We start from the raw sequence: 20581 nt of genomic DNA, 5'->3' as shown, positions 1-20581 counted from the left end.
TTCAAAGAAACAATGAAAGCCATGAAACTTCTAAATGTCAGTTGGACATAGAAAAATCACAGATTTCCTATTGGGGTATAGAAACACGCCACATTCACAAAGCGTACCCCAGCAGAACTAATGTTTGACAGCAACCTGCCGACCAGGCTGTCCACAGTTCACCCAGATCTGGGTCTCTGATTGCAAATAACAGCATCGCCAGAAACTTCACCTACAACATTGGAAGTGGGCAAGAGAGTTCTGGTGCAAGATTATAAAACCCATGGGTGGTAGGAGCAATCTTACAAAAATTGAGCCCCTGTTCATTCTCTTTTCTAGATGGAGACAGATTCTGGAAGTGACACATTGACCAATTACAAGCATTGACTGACACTAAGGTCCACAAACAGCCTCATGAACAGGAGGAGGTGGCACCAGACCTGCCGTGGCCTGCCCCAACCATCCCACCCCTCAGGCCATGTGAGGGGAGAGCCAGAGATGGTTGCGGACCCAAGGAGTACAGTAAATGAAACACACAGCCAGGAGGGCAGCAAAGATGGGCAGTCATTGCCAACTCGACCGCTAACCTGACGATCTATGGGTCCTGAGCAAAGACTGGCTGATAGGCACTATCAATAACCATAGAGTCGAGAAATGAGGGAACGATTAGCTTTAATACACAGAGGCCTCAAGCTAGGCCGGATCCAGGTACAGGAATGCTGGAATGGGGGGGTAGCTCGACCTTTATGGCCAGGACAAAAGGGGAAGAGACATAGGGAATGAGTCATTAGTGGGTGGGCCAGCCTCTGATGTACAGTAGCCAGTATGGACTATATACAGTGGAGGAAAACATATCAGTTCACCCGCATAGCAAACCACACCAAGGTGGTCCAAGATAGAATGAAGACCACCCAAATGCTTGAAGGACTATGTCCCCTGATTATTATTAAATACTTTCCCTTTTATAATTATAATTACTCATGAGATGTATTCTATTTCTCACGTAGTCCTGGGAGTGGGAAGTGGGTGGGGCCCCAAAAAGACCAGTTCTTCTTCCAGAATACCTTTCCAAAATGCACCCATCCCCTGTTCCTTCATCTGAACCCCTCACACTGGGAGATAATGTCAATATCCAACCTTTCGCCTTCTTGGCTAAAGCAGCACTAGGCCTCCCACTGTTGGACACGTCCATGAGGGATCTCGTGTTGCAGATCCTGAACTTTCCAGCCAGATCCTCTGCCATGGGGGAAAGACTCAATTATCGGCACAAAACCAATGGGAAAAGCTGCGAGGGTCACAAGGTGGACGGCCTGTCCTGTCAGCATCCACCCTGCTGCATCACCAACCCGGGCTGTGCAAGTATCACACCACTGATGTCATCTATGGTGTCAGCACCGCCCCTGTCCCTCCAACGGCCTGGGTCCTTTCTCACCTCATTGCTCCTTCGGAACCCAACGAGGGGGACGCAGCCGGGAGGACAGCCGAGCGCTGCGCTGTCAATGGGCCGAGCCGCAGGGAGGGGAAGGGGGTAGTTGCTTAATTACCTCCTTAATTTCCCCCAGCGGGCTCTCCCCACCCCAACTGTCCCTGTTTGGTAACTGGTATATACGTCTGCTGAACACGGTGGAAAATCTCTTTGAACATTTTCCTCTGTTCCTCAGCTGATCCACATCATCGGTTGTGCCCTCCGCCCATGTGAGGCAATTCATCCCTTGTTCCATTGTTGTCCTTTTGTTCCAACATGAGACACTGGTTTTGGCTCTTATTTTCTTACCCTCCGTTGAAACGAGGGATTCGGCCTTTCTCTGAAGATAACACTGCAGCAGATCCATTGAAGCCCAGAAAACAGAATGGAATAAAGTCCTTTCAGCAGGTTGGTTAGAGAGTGGGAATATGATTGAATGGACACCAGACTGGACAGGGCTCTGTATTCTGTGTGTGTCCCTGGGACTGGGCTGGGCTCTCTTCAAGTGTCACATGAAGCCAGGACAATAAGAATGGTTCCTCCACAAGCCATCCAGCAAGTCAATTCTAACATGAACAAAGTTGCAGGAGAGGTGAACAGTTACCATGTGTCAAGTTACAATGACAAAGATCAATTAGCAACAAGGTGAGAGCAGTCTTTAAGCCTGTGGGTGTGTGATTTGGCACGAGATGTGATGGAGTCAGTGGAGGTGAGGGAGATGTCATCTGAGCTGCATTCACCACAGTTTGTAGCATTGTTTGATCTTGGACAGAGTTGCTATCCATATCAGGCTTTGATGTAGCCAGCAAGGAAGATCTTGATGGTAGTGGAGTATCGGGTTACCAGCAGAACTTCTTCAGTCTTCCAAGGAAGTAGAGTCATTGGTGTACTTTCTGGAACATTGTGTGAGTGAGGTTGGTCCCAATGAGGTCACAGGAAAGGTTCACTCCCAGGAATTTGGGCCTATCTGCTGTCTCCAAATGAGCACTATTAATGCAGACAGTGGTGTGGGTTCGATGATCAGCTTCCTTTGTCTTGATGTTGAAGGGAGACGCTCAAGCTGCTTTCTATGTTCCATCTCACAGCTATTTATGATCAGCCTACGTCTGTGCCATCAACTAATTTGTAGGTGGATTTGGCATGTGGGTGCAGAGGGAGTGTCATTAGGGCTGAGTACACATCACTACAGAGTGATGTGCTGTGATTGTGGAGGAGATGTTGCTGCCCATCTTCACTGATTGCATTCTGTTTGTTGGGAAGTCGAGGATCCAGTGGGAAGGATGTTTTGAGGCTAAAATCTCAGTTTTGAGATAATGTTGATGGGGTTGATGGTGTGACTGATGAAGAGTTGTCTGACATGGGTTTACTTGGTGTCCAGGTGTTCCAGGGCCAGGTGGAGGGCTATTAACGTGGTATATTCCATGGATCTGTAGGAACGGTGGGGAAATTGAAGTGGGTCAAAGCTGGCTGGAAGGTGAAAGTTGATGTGAGCCAGGACCACCATTTCTAAGCCCTTCATTAGGGTGGATATCAGAACCACAGTTCAGTGGTCATTTAGGCCCATTATTGCATTTTTCTCTGTGCTGGTATAATGATGGCCTTCTTGAAATGGGTGACAACTACAGATCACGGCCGAGAGAGATTAAAGATACCTGGGAATTCAGCTACCAGTTGATCTGGGTGGCTCTCAGTATGTGTCCAGGGACTCCCTCTGGGTGAGTTGCTTTCCACAGGTTCACTCTCCGGAAGGCTGACTTGACTTCTGCAGCAGTGACCGTGTGTGCAGGATCGTTGAGGTGGATATCTTTGCCTCACTGTTCAAAACTAACAGAGAATACATTTAGTTGACTGAGTAGGTTTTGTTTTGTGGACTCCATGTGGTCAAGTGGACAGGCTCGTGATTTGATTGATCAAACAAATGCAAGTGTTGATATTTTGGATATTAAGAGCTTAAGAAATAGGAGCAAGAGTGGGCCATTCAGCCGGTTGAGCCTGCACCATTCAATAAGATCATGGCTGTCCTGATGATGGGCTCATCTCCACCTCCCTGCCTTTTCCCCATATCCTTTAATACTCCTCTGTAAAAATCTATCCAACCTGTCTTAAATATATTCACTGAGGTTGCCACCACTGATTCAATGGGCATTGAATGGATTCACTGCCCTCTTGGAAAAGCAGTTCCTCCTCTGTCCTAACTCTTCTACCCTGAATGTTCAGGATATGTCCCCAGTTCCAATCTCCCTCAAGAATGGGGACACCGTCTTACCTCTATTTTATCCATGCCTTTTATAATGTTATATATTTGTATAAGATCTCTCATTTTTCTAAAGTCAAGTGAGTACAGCCCCAGTTTCTCTTCATAGGTTAACCCGCTCATGTCTGGAATCAACCTGGTGAAGCTCCGCTGCATCACTTCCAAAGCCAGGATATCCTTCCTCAAGTAAAGAGACCTGAATTGCACACAGTACTCCAGATGTGGCCTCACCAGAACCTTGTACGTTGACAGCATAACATCCCTGCTGATAAATTCAATCCCTCTAGCAATGAAGGCCATCATTCCATTGACCTTCTTGATAGATTGCTGCTCTGCAACATAGAAGAATGAGTCTGATTAGATGGTGGGTGAAGTCAGGGCGGGACACTGCAGAATCAGTGCAGTTGGAGAATTCTGGATAGAGGGGATGTTGAAAGAAAGACTGTTTTATTGATGCAGGGAGTTTAGGTGGAACTCTTGCTGAGTGCAGCCAGGAGAGAATCCAGTTTTATAACCGGTGCAATAATATGGATCGGGCTCTGATTACATGGTTGTTGGCCAGAGTAGCATTCATGTGATGTTCTGCAATGTTACTGCAGCTATCTGTAAATTGGCATCCTGAACCTATGGCCAAGGCATCTCTCAACCAGCCCATTACTCCTAAAAACACACAGTACATATTCATTCCCCTCCCACTGTTGTGACCACCCTTGTCAATGTCTTGGGTGAAAGGGGTCTCCATGAGATGTTATCTACTGTCAATCCCCAACTCCTATTCCTTTCCCACCATTGATTTTTTTTTGTTCATTGCTCCACTTTTATTACCTTAGTTAACAAAATGTGATGTTTCCTGACTGCTTTTTGTCATTTGTTTTGAAGGTATATTTGATATTCAGGAAAATTGACAAAAAGACACTCTCATCCATATATACCAAAACCAAGTCAGACATTGACTTGTGCAGACCATTGTGAAACAATGCCCATTTGTACGGTTTGTTCATTGTACATTGTCATAATGGTAAATAATATCAGTCCACTTCATTGCTTGTGGTTGGATCTGAACCACATACTCTCTGAGACCTCTCTGAGGAGTCGTAATATTACTCTGTGGTCTGCTGCCATAGTAGTGATCTGGTGCATAATTTTCTGCACACTGGAGAGTTTTTCTTCGTACTCCCCCTTCATCCAACAACCTGCCTCGTAAATGGGAAATTTGTCCTGTCACAGGACTCATCTGACAGCTGAGCTGAAGATCCTGATTTATGGAACCTGCCTGCAAGAATTTTATCTACACACTGCTTGTAAGTTGATTGGGTGGTTAAGAATGTTTGTGGTGGGTTAGCCTTCTTTAGTCAGGGGATTGAGTTCAAGAGCCATGAGATATTGTTGCAGCACTCTAAACCTCTGGTTAGAATGCATTCAGTTCTGGTTGCCTCATTACAGGAAAGAAGTAAATGCTTTCAAGAGGCTGCAGAGAAGATTTATCACGATGTTGCCATGAAGCAAGGTTGACAAAGTTAGGTTAAACAATAAATTATTTATAAAAGAAAACTCTTCAAAGTCCTTTCAAATCCTTAGAGTCATATCCATTCATTTCCATCAATGTTCATTGTTATATTCATTCTCTATTTAAGACAGTGGCATATTGAAGATACTCTCCCCTCTGTTGTTTGAGGGACTTCCCATTGGTCTCAGCCCCTCAATGCCTGATGACGTTTGGTTCGCACAAAACCATTGTGTTGGCTGCACCAAGCCTCAGTGCATCCCTCAGCCAATCAGCAGCATTGCTTCACTGACATCTCAATGTGCTGAAAGAACAACAAGTTTTGCGTAGCCCAAAGGGCATCTTTCACCATTGATGATCTTCAGGCAGCTCTGGATATCTGAGCTGCGTGCCTCCCCAGGATCAGCCCATAAGTTATAGTCATTTGTTATATAATGACAAGGTCCCTTGCATCCTGCCCCACACACTGTGAGCAAATCTATTCTGCAAAGAAGTGGGTGACTGTCTTTACTACACTGCACAGCCATCTTGGGACAACATACATTGTGGGTGATATTTTATCATACAGGAAGGTTCTAACCAAGATAGCTCTTGTCATCATCAGCTCAGTCAAGTTCTGTTGCTTATGAGGGAGCTCTGGCAATGAGGCATTCTTCCAGACCTGAATAGTCTGCACAAGGAACCATCCCCCAGTATCCCTTGAGAACTTGTTTGCAGAGCATTCGGTGCTGACCACTGCCTGATGGTTAAATGTTTGTTTTTTGGAAAAGATTTTTGCGAAAAGGGTAGGTGGTGTGGTAAAGTCCAGCTGACAAGGACATTGCATGACAATGGAGCCACGCCCATCCTTCACAACACCAGGGGTAGGAAGAACCTCAGCACATAGCAGCACATGGTCCCCTTGTATGTTGGTTCCATGCACAGCCTGATTTTGGGAAAAACCTGCCCCTTTTGTCTGCAACTTGTACATGAGGACCATCGAACCCTTTCCATTTTGGATCTCCATATAAACCAGAAGACTCCTCTGGTGAACATAATGGAGGAGATTTAGCAGTACCAAGAGCACTTTGCACCCGACGACCAGATTCTTCCATGTTATTGAGAGGGTGCATCCTGCTCAGAGACCCATTTTCTAGTTGTCCTCTGTGATCCACTCTCGCCAAATTTTATTCCACGCTTGAGGCTCTCCAAACCAAATCCTCAACATTTTCAGGTCCTCGGATCTGTGAAGGGGATGGTGATCTGGTCAGACTAGTTACCAAAGCATTGCCTCACTCTTCCTCCAATTTACTTTGGCCCCAGTCCCACTCAAACTGGCCGGAGATGCTGATCAGTCTGCAGATTGATCATGTCTGAACAGAAGATGGCGACGTTGACCATATGCAGGGAGGCATTGACCTGAATGCCTCGACTGCCCGCAATGTCACTTCTTTTAAGCCTTGTCCTTCCTTTGTTAATTTTTTTTATTTATCACATAATGAACCATATCAACCAAAATATGTACAGATGTTTCTCATTAAATATACAGTGAAATTTTCCCCCTTTTCTCCCCCTTTCCCATCCCCCTCCAAAACCAATAAATGTACAATACAATAAAACCACATCTTCACACAAAAGAAAAACAAACAAGAAAAATGTGTCATCTACTTTTACAATCTAATCTAATCGTTTTTATCATCTTATCATTTTAGGAGATGGAGGTCCAAGGCAAGCTCTTTCTGTTATGTTCCATGTATGGTTCCCCAATTTGTTCAAACAATGTAACTTTATTTTTTTAATTATATGTTATTTCCAATGGGATACACTTATTCATTTCCATGTACCATTGCTGTACTCTCAGGCCCTCTTCCATTTTCCAAGTTGACATGATACATTTTTTTGCTACTGCTCAGGCTATCATAATGAATCTTTATTGTGCTTTATCCAATTTGAGACCTAGTTCTTCACTTCTTGTGTTTCTCAAAGAAAAATTTCTGGATTTTTTGGTATGTTGTTTTTTTGTGATTTTATTTAATATCTGATTTAGTTCTTCCCAAAATGTATTCACTTTTGTAAATGTCCAAATTGCATGTATTGTTCCCATTTCATTTTTACAACGAAAACACCTATCCGATATTGTTGGATCCCATTCTTTCAATTTTTGGGGAGTGATATATAACCTGTGTAACCATTTATGCTGTATCATACATAACCGTGTGTTTATTGTATTCTTCATAGTTCCAGGACAAAACATTTCCCATGTTTTTATCTTTATATTTGTCCTTTTCCCACTTTTTGGGTTTATAGCTTATTTCATCATTTTCCTTACCTTGCAGCTAAATGTACATATTTGTGATAAATCTTTTAAATATCATGGTATCTGTAATCACATATTCAAAGCTACTTCCTTCTGGTAATCTCAATGTGTTTCCCAATTTATCCTATAAATTAGCAATCACTGTACCATGAGTTATTCCATTTTTGTCCTTCAACTGTTCAAAGGTTAACAAATTATTTCCCAAAAAACAATTTTCTATTCTCTTGATTCCTTTTCTCTCCCATTCTCTGAAGGAAATGTTATCTCTTGTAAAAGGGATTAGTGGATTTTGCATCAATTGCATTTTTGGTATTTGGTATTTTATTTTTTTCCTTTCTATGTGTATATTAATCAAATATATTAATCACATGATGCAATACTGGTGAGCTGTTATATTGCACCATCATTTCCTCGCATTTATAAAGTATATGTTCCGGTACCTTCTCTCTTCTTTTTTTCTAATTCTATCTTAGTCCATTCTGATTTTTCTCTCGTTTGGTAAAAATCTGATAAATACCTTAATTGTGCAGCTCTATAATAATTTTGGAAGTTTGGTGACTGCAAACCCACTTGGTTATACCTCTCTGTTAATTTATCTACTGCTACCCTCGGTTTCCCCCCTTTGCACAAGAATTTCCTTATTATTCTCCTTAGTTCAACAAAGAATTTCTCTGTTCAGGGAATTGGTAATGTTTGACATAAGTATTGTATCCTTGGGAACACATTGATTTTAATGCAGTTCACCCTCCCTATCAACGTTAGTGGCAATTCTTTCCAACGTTCTAAGTCATCCTGTAATTTCTTTATTAATGGCTAATAATTTCATTTTTACAAGTGGTTTAAGTTATTGTCTAATCTGATACCTAGGTATCGGATTGCTTGTGTTTGCCATTTCAATGGAGATTCTTTTTAAGGTTATGTATAATCCACGTTACTCATTGGCATCACTTTGCTTTTATTTGCATTGACCTTATAAATCTCCCCTATCATATTAGGTTCCAGACCTTGAGAAAGCCTCAAAATTAAAGAATTCAAGAAGCTCCTAACCTGTAAATAACAAAAAAAGTGATGTTTAGGTATTATAAATATGGTGGATAATTGTTCAAAAGAAGCAAGAATTTGGTCAATAAAGAAACCTGCAACTGCAAATCTCTGGTGAGTCCACAATGGTCACCTCATTACAGGAAGGATGTGGAAGCTATGGAGAGGGTGCAGAGGAGACTTAGCAGGATGTTACCTGGATTGGAAAACAAGTCATATGAGGCAAGGTTAGCAGAGCAGGGAAATTTTTCTTTGGGCTGTAGAAGGATGAGAGGAGACTACAAGATCGTGAGAAGCATTGATAAGGTGGTCAACCAGCACCTGTTTCCCAGGACAGGAATGGCAAACCCCAAAGGATGTGGGTACAAAGTGAAGGGAGGGAAATTTAGGGGAGACATCAGAGATGTTTTTTTTTGATGGAGACTGTTGTGAATACCTTGCCAAGGATGGTGATGGAAGTTGAATCATTCGGGGCATTTAAAGGACTCTTAGACAGGCACATGGATGGAAGAAAAATAGCAGGTTACAGGGTAGGGAGGTTTGAGTACATTTTGTAAGGAATACATGGGTCGGCAAAACCTTGAGGGTTGAAAGGCCTGTAGTGTTCTATGTATAAGGAAAAAGCAGGCAGGTGTCTGAAGAAAGACTGTGAGAGAAAAGGGGGAAGAATGGGAGGGGGAGGAGTCCAGACCAACAAACCAGAAGTGTTCATTGGACATGATAAAAGGAAAGGTGAGAATTGATTTTGGTTCTGTGCAAGGAGAGAGAGAGAGAGAGAGAGTGCAAACTAAATAAAAGTAAGGAGATGAAGATTGGCAGGGTGGTGCTGGTGATGGTGGCTTATAGAAAACCAGAGAAATTGATATAAGTGCAATCAGGTTGGATGGTGACCAGTCGGAAGATGAGGTGATGTCCCGTCCATTTGTAGTAATCTCAGTCTCTGAATGAGTTGGTTGTCCTAGAGTTTGGTGGTTGAGGGGTAGCAACTATTCCTGATCCTGAAGGTGCAAGTCCAGTGGCACCTGTACCTCTTTTCTGATGGGAGCAACAAGAACAGAGGGTGTCCTAGGTGGTGTGGATCTTTGATGATTGCTGTTGCTTGACGACTTCATCGTTCCATGTAGATGTTCTCAATGGTGGGGAGAGTTTTCCCTGTGAGGTTCTGGACTGTGTTCATTACCTTTTGCAGGGCTTTCCACTCAGAGGTATTGATGCACCCAAAGCAGGCCATGATGCAGCCGGTCAGCACATGTTTCACTACATTTCTGTAGAAGGTTCCCAAGGTTTCCGTTGACCTACCCAGCCTCCGCTGAGGAAGTCGAGGCACTGATGTGCTTTCTTCATGATGGCATTATTATGATGGGTCCAGGAAAGCTGCTCTCAGATCGTGACTCCCAGGAATTTAAATTTGCTCACCCTCTCCACCTGTGATCCCCCAGAGATGCCTGGATCATACACCTCTGGTTTTCCTTTCCGAAAGACTGCAATCAGCTCCTTAGTTTTGGTGACATTGAATCAGAGGTCATTGTTAGTACACCATTCAACTAAGCTTTGAATCTCCCTCTAGTATGCTGACTCATCGGCCCTTAATTATACAGCCCACTCAGGTGGTATTGTCAACTAATTTGTGAACAATTTTGTTGTCGTATTGAGCCACACAGTCAATGGTATAGAGTGAGTAGAGCAGGGGGATAAATACATTACTCAGTGGTGCTCTGGTACTGAGGCAGATTGGAGAGGAAATATTCTGCCAATCCGGGCTGACTGGAGTCTGGAAATGATGAAATCGAGGATCCAACAACACATGGGAATATTGACGCCCAGGCCTTGGAGTATGTTGATTAGTTTGGAGGGAATTATGGTGTTGAATGCCAAACTATAGTCAATAAATTGCATCCTGATTCATGTATCTTTGCTGTCCATGTGTTCCAGGGTTTTGTGTCGAGCCAGTGAGATGGCATCTTCTGTAGACTTGTTGCACTGGGAGGCAAACGAGAATGGATATATGTCACCGCTCAGACAGGAGCTCAAACTGAAGGAGAGTGAGAAAGACAAAAAGAAATACCAAGGAAGAGATTGAAATGAAATTTCAAGAACTGAGATGGAGGCAAGAAGAGATAAAGAGAGATTTTTGTGCTTTTTTTTGTTTGTGACCACAAATGGAATTCTAATCTTGAGTGAGAGAGAGGGAAAATGGATGGGTTTGACAAAAACCAAGAAACCAAAATGGCAAAGTTTGTGTCAAACGTCCTCTATCTCCTGTTGTTTTTTGTAATCTTTATTTATTGCACGATGAACCTTTTCAACTATGTACAAATCTTTCTCATTAAATATGCACAATGACATTTTCTCTCTTTTCTCCCCCTCCAAAACCAATAAATATTAAACATATAAAATACAATAAAACAACATCTTCACACAAAAGAAAAACAAACAAGAAAGATGGGTCATCTACATTTACACATTAAATCTGATCGTGTTTATCATCTTATTGTTTTAGGAGATGGAGGTCCAAGGCCAGCTCTTTCTGTTATATTTCATGTATGGTTCCCAGATTTGTTCAAACAATGTAATGTTGTCTTTTAAATTACATGTAATTTTATCCAATGAGATACACTTATTCATTTCCATGTACCATTGTATTTTCAGGCTCTCTTTCGTTTTCCAAGTTGAAATTATGTATTTTTTTTGCTACTGCTAAGTCGATCATAATGAATCTTTTTTGTGTTCTATCCAATTTGAGTCCGAGATCTTTACTTATTATGTTATTTAAAAGACAAATTTCTGGATTTTTTGGTATGTTGCTTTTGGTGTTTTATTTAATATCTGATTTAGTTCTTCCCAAAATATATTCAGTCTTGCGCATGCCCAAATTGCGTGTATTGTTGTTCCAATTTCATTTTTACAGTGAAAGCATCTATCCGATATTTTTGGGTCCCATTCTCTTAATTTTTAAGGGGTGATATATAGCCTGTGTAACCAATTATATTGTATCATACGTAGCCTTATGTTTATTGTGTTCTTCATAATTCCAGAACATAACTTTTCCCATGTTTGTTCTTTATCTTTGTTTAAGTCCTTTTCCCAACTTTGTTTAGGTTTGTACCTTATTTCATCATTTTCCTTGCCTTGCAGCTTAATGTACATGTTTGTTATAAATCTTTTAATTATCATTGTGTCTGTAATTACATACTCAAAACTGCTTCCTTCCGGTAGTCTCAATCTGCTTTCCAATTCGTCCTTTAATTAAGCTTTTAATTGGTGGTATGCAAACATTGGACCGTCAGTTATTCCGTATTTCTCATTCAACTGTTCAAATCTTAATAAATTATTTCCAAAAAAACCAAATTTCTATTCTCTTGATTCCTTTTCAATCCCATTCTCTTAAAAAATATAGGTTGTCTATTGTAAAAGGGATTAGTGGATTTTGCGTCAAAAGCTTTTTTGGTGTTTGATAATTTAATTTCCTTTCTACGTGCATCTTCTTCCATATGTTAAGTAAATAATGCAATACTGGTGAGTTGTTATATTGCACCACCTTTTCATTCCATTTATAAAGTAAACGTTACAGTACCTTTACTCCTATTTTATCTTGTTCTATCTTAATCCCACTCTATCTCCTGTTGTGAGGATGTGCCCTGTCATTGAGGTACAAACTGGTGAAACAATTCCCTGCTCCTCCTCTGTCCATCAAATCCAAATTCCAGAATAACATTCCATTGATTGTCATGTCCACAAACACAGAAAACTCTTTCCTTTGTTTGCCCTGTCAAAGCACACACTGAAGAGCCATCAATGCAGGGCCACAATCCAGTCAAGAAAGAGGGGCAAAAGAGAGTCCCTTTTGAGGCATTGGGGGTCCTTGGATCTCTCCACCTCCTCCGATCCTGCTTCCTCTCGGCCTCTGTGAGCTTAGTAACCCCATGGACTCTGCCCTGTTCAGTAATAAGCCCCAGCTCAAGGCATCCAAGCTGTATCTCTGTGACCCGTGGTTCTGAATCCTGAAGTGTGGGGAAGCTATCAGTGTCTGAAGCTCCTCAGGAGACTCATTAGCCATCAGCACTTTAACCAATCCCGGTAACCAAAAGTCATTTTCCCGAATGGTGCCAGCGCCCACATCCAACACATCCTCCTCCGCCATTTCCGCCACATACCTCATGATCCCACTACTAGACACGTATTCCCCTCTCCTCCCCTCTCTGCCTTCCACAGGGACCACTCCCTCCGTGACTCTCTGCTACCTCCTTCCCCACCAATTATCTGTTTGGGACCTACCCCAGTGACCACAGGTGATGCTCCACTTGTGCCCAAACCACCTCTCACCACCATTCAGGGCCCCAAACAGTCCTTCCAAGTGAAGCAAATTTACTTCTGTATTTTCAGTGGTGACGTACTGCATTCAGTGCTCCTATTGTGGTCCCCTCTACATTGGAGAGACTGGACGCAGACTGGGAGGTCGCTTTGTAAAGAACTTGGCTCTGTCTGCTGCAATAGCGTGGATCTCCCAGTGGCTCCGATTTCAATTCTCCATCCCATTCACTTGCTAAATGTGTGCCCATGGTTTCATGCACTGCCAGACTGAGACCAACCACACACTGGAGGAACAGCACCTCATCTTCCAACTGGGCACCATCCAACCAGATGGCATTAATAACAGCTTTTATGGCTTTTGGTAAAACTCATACCCCCAACCCCCACTTCCTTTAGGTCTGCCTCTCCGTTCCATTTCACTCCACCCGCATTGGGTATCTTTCACCAGTGAGTAACTCACTGACAGAGCACGGTATCCTTTCACCAATCACTAACTCACTGACAGAGCAGGGTATCCTTTCACCAGTCAGTAACTCTCTGACAGAGCAGGATATCCTTTCGCCAGTCAGTAACTCACTGACTGAGCAGGGTAACCTTTCGTCAGTCAGTAACTCACTGACAGAGCAGGGTATACATTCACCAGTCAATAACCTGATTCCTCTTGTCCTCAGCTACTGCCCCACCAGCCTTCACATTCAACACATCCTCCTCTGCCATTTCTACCACCTATTTCGTGATCCCACCGCTAGACACATATTTCCTTCTCCGCCTTCTGCAGGGACCACTCCCTCTGTCACTCCCTTGTCGACTCCTCCCTTCCCACACATTATTCCTTTGGGTCCAACTCCTATGACTGCACGAGATAGTCCTCTGTGACCACACCTTCCTCATCACCTTTCAGGGCCCAAACAGCCCTTCCAAGTGAAGTAGCATTTCACTTGTGAATCTGCAGGGGTCATCTGCTGCAACTGGTGCTTCTGTTGTGGTCTCCTCGACATTGGAGAGACTGGGAGATCGCTTTGTTGAGCACCTTGGTTCCATCCGCCACAACAATGTGGTCCTCCCAGTGGCCTCCCATTTCAATTATCTATCTCATTCCCTTGCTGACGTGTGTGTCCGTGGTCTCGTGCTCTGCCAGACTAAGACCACGTGCAAATTGGAGGAACAATACTTCTTCTGAATGGGCACCCTCCAACCAGATTCGACATCTCTGGCTTTTGTTAAACCTCTCCCCTACCCCTCACTTTCTTCCCCTGTTGCCTTCCCTTTGCTTTGTCTCTCCATTCCATCTCCTTTTGCACAATCATGATGAATTCTTTTGTTCCTTTCTCGATCTTTTTATTGAGGTTTACAATAAAACAGAGTTAAACAGTACATTTGTGTAAGAAATACAAATTGTAATAAAATGAAAAGAAAGCAGAAAACCCTTAATTCAAAGCCCCTACCACGATACAAGGTTGGAAAAAAAACTAATGTGTGGATATCAAGTGACGACAACCTGGAAATAAACAGCACAGCATCGAAGGGGATGAGAACCGTCAAACTCAGAGTGTGATAATGGCCCATAATGGGCCTCATGTCTGTATGAAATTAGTATTTGAATCTTATTTCATCAAAATTGCTCGTCTCGCTATCAATGAAATAAAAGATAAAATTTGGTTTTGAGTTGAAGTCAATAAAACGTCATCATCCTGAAATGATCCAAAAAGAGCAATTCAAGGGCAAGGTTCCAACTTAACCTTAAGATGTTTGGAAAATATTTCTCTAAACCAGGGCAAGTCCATAATATGTGAATCAAAGAAGCCTCAACAATTACATTTGTCACATCGAATGTGTATATCAGAGTAAAAACGAGACAATTTAACTTTCAACATATGTACCCTATGGACCACTTTAAATTGCAATAAGCAATGTCGTGCACAAAGGGAGATCATATTAATCAGATAACAAATAGAGTCTGAGAGCTCATCAGAGATTGAAAGATTCAAATCCTCTTCCCAGTGTCTCTTAATCTTAACTAACAAGGCCACATTTAAATCATGCAAATTGTTATAAATAAGAGATAGTGAATCTTTATGAGAAAGTTGTAAACCAAAAAGTAAATCAAGAGGATTTGCCTCGGGAATTGCGGAAAATCAGGGATCTGAGATTGAACAAAATGACTCACCTGCAAATATCTAAAAACAATGCATTTTGGTCATTCACATTTAACCATTAATTATTCAAAAGAAACAAACTTATTTTGAAGAAATAGTTCTTTAAAGCATTTAAAGTCTAATCTGTGCCAACCCTTAAAACCTCTAAGCTGCAATGAGGGTAACAATAAGGACTGGCAAGGGAAACATTCTGAAATCAAAAAACCTTCTAAATTGTGCTCACAGGTGTTGAGAGCCTCACCTTCTCCTTCAATATCATATCATTTGTTCATTGTGATTTGGCTATGATTGCCTGCAGATCCTGCAAGGATTTCAGATCAGAGGAGCAATCCTCGTGACTCAGCTCCCATTCATCATGAAGGACACCTGAGGCTGGTTGTGTCCATGGTCGGTGACAGTGCAAAGTCATTGGACAACTGAAGCAACGGCTCCCACTTGCCTTTGCAGAGAGTGGTGAGTCATTACAAGTTACTGACAGGAGGGTGAACCAGATGCCAGACCAAAGAAGTGGGGAGGGGGTGCGCAGGGAGGGGGGATATCAGGTGAGGAAGAGTCTGGTAAAAGCTGTTTGGAAGCAATGTTTTAATCTGACAGTATGATCTGTTCAGACAGAACACACAACATTACAGCACATGTAGAGGCCCTTCAGCCCACTATGTTGTGCCAACCTGTATAGACCTACTCCACAACAATCTTTTTTCTGACCTCACACCCATAACCCTCTATTTTTCTTACATCCATTGCCAATCTCAGAGTCTTTTGAATGTCCCTTTTGAACCAGCCTCCACCTCCAACCCTGGCATTGTAACCTCGACACTCACACTCTGTGTCATAAAACTTACCTCTGACATCACCCCTAACTTTTCCACCTCTCACCTTCAACAGATATCTCTGGTATTTCCTAATATTGGGTGCTGGCTATCCACCCTACCTCAGCCCCTAATAATCTTAAATACCTCTAATAAGTAACTTCTCATCCTTTGGAATGCAATGATACACATATCACTCTCTTGATGCCAGAAGCAGACCTCTTCATCCTTTCATTCACCCTCAGACAAAATAAATAGTGTCTTGACTGAATGTCCAACCTTAATTCCTGTCATCTTCGGGGCCTGTGGTCTTTTAAATCAGTCACGACCCTTAATTTATATGGCGATCGACATCTGTCGTCAGATGCATCTCTGGATCAGTGGGAAGAAGACAAAGTAAACGATTGGTGGGAACCTCTCAACTCCTTCAGAACCAAAATCACAGGGTGCCCTGTGTCGAAACACCTCGTTCCCATAATGAATGAATCAATCCATCCTGAACAGTCAATCACCATTACTCTGAGCCTGTTGCTTTCCAGTGACACTTGACCTGAAATGACAAGAGGGTCTTGGTCTGTGTGTATCTCACGGTCACTGGTTTCGATTCCTTCAGTCCCATCCTGCTTGGTAAACATGAACTTGTTGGTTGGTGCAAAGAACCACCTCAGAAATGTATTTCCAGATGCAAATCAGTGGGCTTATTCATTTTAGTAACAAGATTGCAATGGGAGGGCCCCCAGCTCAAATTAAACCGGCCTGTACAACCTGAGAGGAAGTGGAAGAAGGACTGCATCTTCACATTAACACAGAGTTTCAGACATCTGTAGCTCTTCAAAGCAAATGGCTACTGAACTTTAAATGAGCCACAGGCTGTCACTGAGAGTTGGTGAAGTTTGATCCAGGGTTAATTCAAAACCTATGGGGACCTTGTAGACCAAAAGCAGTCTCTCCACTCCTTCCACTCAGTGCCCTGACACCCTCCCAGCAGGGACTCCATCTCTTTGATGCTGCAATGCAGTGGATTGAATACAGTGAGGCTCTTTTCTGTGTGAACGTGGAACAATTAGTGACATTATCGGTCGATAACTGATAGGTTTAGATACTCATGTTAACCCTGCATACAATCTTCACAAAGACAAGTTTAGAGTCTAATGCTTATTTCCACCTTCAAGATGCTAACATTGAGGAGGTTAAAAAAAATTAATTCTCCAGGGGTATGGAGACTAATGTCATTAATCTCTCATTCTTGATAAATCATAATCTCAATGAGATAGAGTAGGGAGAATGTGGAACTCTCCCAAAGAGGTGAATGAGTGGGAAGGGAATAGACGGAGATGTTGACCCAGTTGGACGGTGTTGGGGTGGCTGAAGGCTCGTGTGGAAACTAAACAATGGCGTGGAAAAGCTGACCTGAATCTTCTCCAGTGTTGTATGTTCAATGTGAGTCAGTGCAACCTCAGAGTCACATGGGAGCAACAACATCCACGGGGCAGTCAATAAATCTCCCACCAGAATGTGGTCATATCCTCCAGGACAGGAAGAACACAGATTTGATCTGGAGAGAGCTTCCTTTCACTTGTTCCAACAATTTCACCCAAGTTGTTTCAGACATTGGTGAGACCAGACTTGGAATATTGTGTGCATTTCTGGGCACCTAACTACAAGAAGGATCTCAATAAAATTGAAAGAGTGCAGAGAAGATTTACCAGGATGTTGCCAGGTCTTCAGGAGTTGAGTTTCAGGGAAAGATTAAATGGGCTAGGACTTTATTCCTTGGAGAAAAAAGGAATGAGGGAAGATTTTATAGAGGTTTACAATATTGTGAGAGGTATAGACAGAGTGGATGTGAATAAGCTTTTTCCGCAGATTAGAGGAGATAAATATGAGAGATCATCGATTTAAGCTGAAGGGGAAAAGTTTAGGGGAACATAATGGGGAAGTTCTTCACTTATAGAGTTGTGGGAGTGTGGAATGAGCTGCCAACTGATGTGGTGAATGCGAGCTTGATAGTGTGTTTTAAGAATGAATTCAATAGGTCTATGGATGGGTGATACCTGAAGGATTATGAAATGGGAGCAGATCAGTGCAATGAGGGAGATGATGGTCAGCACAGACTAGAGGGGGTGAATGGCCTGTTTTCTGTGCTGTAGCATTCAATGATCCTATGGCTAGAAGAGCATATGTTACAGGGTGAGGATTCCTCTGTATAGGCATATTAAACCCTCTCAGGCAAGGAACATGTTGACAAACACCAAAGCTCTCGACCCTGATAAATAGGGGATTAAGCATTTGGAATGGTGAACATGTGGAAGTGACATTCACACAGAGTGGGTGATGTGAAAAACATTCCTGCATTTATTAGATAGTTCATAAATATGATGCAGAAAGGTGCAAATAATAGGTTGACAGGGTTAGAATCCAGAAAGATGCTATGTTCCAAGGAGAGAGAGTCCACTGGATCAATGGACATTGGCTGCTTTCTGCATGTGGAGAGGGTAAGAAACTTCATATTCCTGGGTCAAGTGCTCTGAAAATCCATCCTGAACCATGATGTCGATGCAATCATGTAGAAGGCTCGACAGCCACTATACTTCATGAGGAGTTTGTGGAGATTCGTGATGTCACCAAAGTCGCTTGCAAATTTCCACAGAAATTCTGTTTGGTATTGAGGTGCCAATGGACAGGACGGGAATAGGCGACTGAGGGTTGTAAACTCAACCAGCACCATCGTGGGCATTAGTCTTCACTCCATTAAGGGCATCTTTAAGAGGCAGTGCCTCAAGAAAGCAGTTTCTATCTTCAAGGACTCTCACCACCCAGGCCTTGCCCTTTTCTCACTGGGAGGAGGTGCAGGAGTCTGAAGACACACACACACACACAATGTTACAAAAGCAGCTTCTCCCCCACCATCATATTTCTGAATGGACAAGATCCTGTGCACATGGCTTCACTTTTCCTCTTTCTCGCTCTCATTATTTCTTTTACAATTTTGTATTTACAAAATTGTAATTGATAGTCATTTTGCACCTTGTTCTCCACAACCCTGCTGCCCTAAAACAACAAACCCTGATCCATGTTCGTGGCCAACCTGACTCTGACCCTGCGATGGAGGACGTGGATGTCAGGGTGAAGTGACGGAGTGTCTCCTTTGCCTCCATCTTCTCATCTGTGTGGAAGGGACTGAGTTACACTGCATGGATTGGAGGCGCAGAGGGTGCAGCGGTGCTGTTGAATGAAGTCACAAGTGCAGCTCATGAACTGGAAGTGATTTTTGGGAATGAGGGGGAGTTGGATTGTGAGATGCAGGTTCCCTCCTGAGCACTCTGTCCTCTTCCACTGGTTCCACCTCACTGGCATCTTCATTCTGGGACACCTGCTCCTGTTATTGGCACCAGTGTGGAAGTGAAGCAGGTCTCCATCTGTGCCACCGTCATGGTTATTTCCTTCTTATTTCCAGATCAGCCAATCACAGAATTACTCGCAGTTCTCAGCAGAAGAATTAATGTCAGAGAAGAAAAGGATTCAGTGACAAATTGTCGCACTGCTGATTTTCAATCACATCTTTAGAGGGGTTAAGATCAGCTTGAAATACCTCTGGCTCGACCATTTCTGTGCCCACTTCCAATCCTCACTCTATCAACTTGGAACAGTTACTATCACTGTCAGGTCCATGTAGTGAGAGAACGGAGGAGGAAAAAGACACACGGAACCGTCTGTGACCTGTGCAAGACAGCACGGTAACAGACCATTTGGCCCAGTAGCCTGTGCCATCCAATTACACCCAATTAACCGACAACCTCCGCTACATTTCAAACAGTGCGAGAAAACCAGACCACGGGAGAACATACACTTTACAGACAGCGTGGGATTTGAACCCCAGTCCTGATCGCTGGCGCTGTAACAGCGTGACACTAACCACTACACCAACAGTGCTACCCTCATCGTTCTGCCTTTACCTGGTATGATTACTGTGTGAACTGGGGATCATGTCAAACAAACGTTAACCCTGATTCACTGGCAGCCAAAACGTGGACAGGGCCTGTGAAGTTGGTGAAAGAAATGCCCTTCAACACCTGGCTGTTGAATCCTCTGTCATCGAACATTAGCGCTCAGGGTTGGGCCCTTCAGGCCTCCACTGTCTGTGCTGAACACAATGTCCCAATTAAGCCAGAACTCTGCTGCTGGCACATGATGCAGTTCCCTCAAGAAAAGAGAGAAGCAAGGAGTGATTTGCCCTATCACTGAGCAGAGGATGAGCAGGGAATCCAACAGACCAAGGTTTCCATCACAGCTGCTGAGATTAGAGTCTGTGTTCTGCCACAGCTCATACATCCATCTAACCCCCCTCCCCCCACCCTCTCTGCCTCTCTCCCCACCCCTACATTCCTTCTATCAGGGCCTTCTCTCCTCATCCTCTCCCTCTCTTACTTTTCCAGCCTTTCCCTGACCCTATTCTCCATCTCTTCCTCGTCTTTCATTGCACCTCTCTTCCCAGCTCTCTGGAGCCACCCATTTTTCCTCTCTCCCTCCTTTGTCACCCCACTCTTCCATTCCTCCCCTTTCCATTTTCTGCCACATCACATCTCTTGCCTCCTTCCCCTCTCCTCCCACTGCCTCTTTATTTCCCTTTATTTTTTTCTCCTTCACCCACCATCAAACTCACTCCCAGGAGCTGCTGTTTCCCAGGGACAGTGTTGGACCCCATCCTATTCCCTGTGGGCAGGTGAGTCAGATCATAAGGCTCAAAGAACCACTGTCTGCACTCC

The 20581-nt window shown here is 43.3% G+C and overlaps 2 protein-coding genes across 17 annotated transcripts in view; one reads left to right on the top strand and one right to left on the bottom strand.

The window, feature by feature from the left end:
• The window catches only part of LOC138764651 (uncharacterized), a 60104-nt gene extending 48201 nt beyond the window's left edge, over positions 1 to 11903 (top strand). For 2 of the 9 annotated variants that reach the window (XR_011358244.1, XR_011358238.1), the window contains exons 2-3: positions 8494 to 8653; positions 10472 to 11888. The gene's annotated coding sequence lies outside the window, so the exon portion shown is untranslated. Of the gene's footprint in view, positions 1 to 3807; positions 3939 to 3959; positions 5000 to 5141; positions 5215 to 8493; positions 8654 to 10471 lie in introns of those variants that run through there. The other 7 variants (XR_011358239.1, XR_011358242.1, XR_011358240.1 and 4 more) reach the window with 7 other exon arrangements.
• The window catches only part of LOC138764652 (uncharacterized), a 230124-nt gene that overhangs the window by 135489 nt on the left and 74054 nt on the right, over positions 1 to 20581 (bottom strand). For 3 of the 8 annotated variants that reach the window (XR_011358247.1, XR_011358248.1, XR_011358261.1), the window contains one exon: positions 16095 to 16187. The exons of 2 other annotated variants lie outside the window; for them this stretch is intronic. The gene's annotated coding sequence lies outside the window, so the exon portion shown is untranslated. Of the gene's footprint in view, positions 1 to 3715; positions 6426 to 6747; positions 10520 to 16094; positions 16188 to 20581 lie in introns of those variants that run through there. 3 more of the 8 variants (XR_011358253.1, XR_011358256.1, XR_011358254.1) reach the window with 3 other exon arrangements.

Source organism: Narcine bancroftii, chromosome 5, assembly GCF_036971445.1.
Source record: "Narcine bancroftii isolate sNarBan1 chromosome 5, sNarBan1.hap1, whole genome shotgun sequence".
NCBI classification, from domain to species: Eukaryota; Metazoa; Chordata; class Chondrichthyes; order Torpediniformes; family Narcinidae; genus Narcine; species Narcine bancroftii.
The sequence above is the reverse complement of the archived record's forward strand: the minus strand, read 5'-3'. Positions and strand labels throughout refer to the sequence as shown.